We start from the raw sequence: 3354 nt of genomic DNA, 5'->3' as shown, positions 1-3354 counted from the left end.
AATTTTTCTGCTTTTTGACCTGAAACTCAATAAACTAAAACGAAAATAAGCAAACAAAAACAAAACCAAGTTATATTTACACTTACCAGTGGGTTGCCTCCCACCAAGCGCTTGGTTAAAGTCACTAGCTTGACTTGGTGACAGGGATCAGTCGGGTTGAGCATGAGGGCTTGTTCCAAAACAAGCTCCACAATCAGACATGTTCAGCTTCAAAACTCTGCTCAACAACCCTTTCACAGCAGCTTCTCCTTTCTCTTTCAGCTCATCAGTGAGAATAACTCTGACTTTAGAGAAAGGTTTAGAGGTACCCTTGCACTTTACCTCATACTCAATGGATTTCTCATCACACATGAGGTATCAAAGTCATAGTAGGATCTCCTTTGACCCTTTTCTTCTGGACTTTCTCTTTCACCCTTGCATTCCCACTGAGTTTCTTGGTGTCATTGTGAGGATCTCCATTCAGAACTTCCTTGAACTCACCGTTTTTACCAAGCTCCTTCCTTGGAACAACCTTCACTTTTCTCCACCGAACACCGAGATGCAAGAGGCGTGTAGTTTCTGAAATCTAGTGGGAACAGCCTGATAGAAGACATTCTTGTTGATGTGGGAGAAGGAGACTCTCTTATTAGGCATATCAACGATTGCTCCCACTGTAGCCATAAATGTCCTTCCTAAGATCAAAGGCATCTCATGATCCTTGTTCATCTCAACAACCTGAAATTCAGTATGGAGAACACAGTCCCCAACTTGGACAGGAAGGTTGCGAATGGTGCCATAAGGAACTGCTCTGGAAGAGTTTGCAAAAGTCAGAGTCACCTGAGAAGGCTCAACATCAGCAATGCCCAACTTGTCTACAATCGCCTTTGAGACAAGATTCACACAAGATCCAGAGTCACAAAGAGCTTCCTCAAATTCTACTCCAAAGAATGGAACATGGAAAAGCAAATTTTCCAGGGTCATCAACCTTAGGCAACACCTTCAGGTGTCTAGGTGGAATCGGATAGGGAACCTTAGGAACATAGACTCGCACTGGTGGAATATCAGTAGATCCGTCGGGAGCGGGAGCAGTCGCGGGAGCAGTCGCGGGAGCAGTCGCGGGAGCAGCTCGGGAGCAGTCAGCAGTCTAGTCACTCTTAGCAAGTGATTACTCGTTCTCTCGTTCTGCGCCCAGAACAGTCTCAGCGAACAGTTGTTCCGCTTGTTTTTCCTCAGATTTCTCACGTCTCTGCTCGGTTGCATTACAGTGCTCAACCCTAGGATTCATCACACTCTTTCCACGAATGATCTCTTGCTGCCTTTTAACAAGCAGCAGTTTGAGCAAGCTGAACATCAATCTTCTTTATGTGGTTGCTCACAGTATCATATTTTGAATTCAGCTCGGTGAACATGCTGTCCATCCTGGTGTTGATGTCTGTGGTAACCTGATTCAGTGCCTTGACCTGAAGTTGCTGGCTCTGGAGCATCTGCTGCATCATAATGTTCAGATTTTTCAGATCATCTGGCGGACTGTTCCCTGCAGTCGGAGCACTCGCGGCTGGAACAACTTGCTGATTGCTCTGCGGGATGGTGTTCTGATACCCAGATCCTTGTGCCTGGTTGTTCTGCAGTAGCTGATCGACCTTAGCTGTTAGCTCATCAATTTTCTGGGTGTGTACACTGTTCCCTTTCTTGGAGCGGTTGCTCTCCTGATTCTCATTGGCTGAGCTAGCTGCCATGTTCTCAATCAGCTTGAGCGCTCCATCAGTGGTCTGAGTCATGAAGTCTCCATTGCTCGAAGAGTTTAGAGCACCTTGGTATTTCCAGTCCACCCCATCATAGAAAATGCCCAGGAGGTAATCATCATCAAATCCATGGTGAGGGCATTCTCTCTGGTAGTCATTGAAGCGCTCCCATGCGTCACAAAAAGGCTCATCATGGAGCTGTCTGAATGAAGTGATCTTGTTCCTCAATGCAGCTGTTCTCGCCTTAGAGTAGAAATGGTTGAGGAACGCTGATCGGACCTGTTCCCATGAAGTGAGAGAGCCGGTAGGGAGGGAGTTCAACCACCGTGCAGCTTTTCCATCAAGAGAGAATGGGAATAGCATGCACTTGATGTAGTCTGGTGGCACACCATTCGCACGAGTAAAACTGCAGACTTTTTCGAAATTCTCAATATGCTCCATTGGAATTTCTGCAGAGAGACCAGAGAACACTTTTCTTTGCACCAGATCAATCAGAGCAGGCTTGATCTCGAAGTCCTGCCTGGTGCAGAGTGGAGGAACAATGGCAGAGCGCGTAGTAGGAATGTTCCGCGGAAGGTTTCTTTTCCCCGATAAAGAAAGATGGAAAAAAACAAATATATGAAAATCATTGGATTTAAAAAAATAAAGGAAAATAAACCCGCGCTTTGAAAGCGCGGATTGTTCCTGCCGCGCGAGAGCAGCCTGTTGAGCAGATTGTTCTGCAGCTGCTTGCTGAGCTTGGATGGTCTGCTGCATCTGAAGCATCTGCTGTTGCATCAGTTGCATTGCTGCAGCGAGATCATCCTGATGACCGTGATCACCCATGGTGGTGTCAGTAGGCCTTGGCTGTTGTCTGTTCCGATTTTCTAAACCTTGCGATCTCCTGCAACAAAGAGAAAAGAGCAAGTTAGAGGTCTTAGACTAAATAAATAACCGAAAAATAAAGGTAAAAAGATGGTCCCCGGCAACGGCGCCAAATTGATATTCGTGTTCACGCACACCAATTAACCTAATGTGCACACTACCACAATCGAATGGTATGTCGATGTAGCACTTTAGGATCGAATCCACAGAGACCAACTCTTACACTTTATTTCTATGGGATCAAAATTAAGCTAAGACAATATGGGGTTTTGATTTAAGTAACAAGCAAGTAAAGTAAATGATTGCAAAGAGTAGAATTCAATTTAAAGAGAAGCCAGCCTAGGGTTACTTCATCGGGTGCTAATACTTGTGAGCTAAACAATTATTCAAGTGCTAATAAGAACAGTCTAGAACTCGGATCACTCAAGTAGAACAGTCCACTGTCGTGGTACTGCTCCCTATGCTGATCGATCTCACCGTCTAACTGTCGTTGAGGTGAGAAGCGATCGCAAGCAATAGAGATCAAGTCCGATAGGTTCACAGAACACCCTAATATCTACTTTCGCTGATTAGGGATGCAATGCTCATTCAAAACAGATCTAGCAACCTATTACACTTTTAATGATCAGATTAAACCTATGATCTAACATTAAGCGGCAGTTTAATGCAAGCAATAAGAACAGTTATGAATGAAGACAATCAATGGATTCACTTATCTATGTTTAGCTCACGAAATCAACACCCTAGAACCCTAGACAAGCTAGCCGAC

At 44.9% G+C, this 3354-nt stretch overlaps 1 non-coding gene across 1 annotated transcript; it reads left to right on the top strand.

The window, feature by feature from the left end:
• Window positions 1-1845: 1845 nt before the first annotated feature.
• On the top strand, window positions 1846-1952 carry LOC132043828 (small nucleolar RNA R71). The gene has a single exon (XR_009411940.1). It is a non-coding gene; the product is annotated as a small nucleolar RNA R71 (small nucleolar RNA).
• Window positions 1953-3354: the final 1402 nt, after the last annotated feature.

Source organism: Lycium ferocissimum, unplaced genomic scaffold (assembly GCF_029784015.1).
Source record: "Lycium ferocissimum isolate CSIRO_LF1 unplaced genomic scaffold, AGI_CSIRO_Lferr_CH_V1 ctg28699, whole genome shotgun sequence".
NCBI classification, from domain to species: Eukaryota; Viridiplantae; Streptophyta; class Magnoliopsida; order Solanales; family Solanaceae; genus Lycium; species Lycium ferocissimum.
This window is presented reverse-complemented; position numbering and strand designations above follow the sequence as displayed.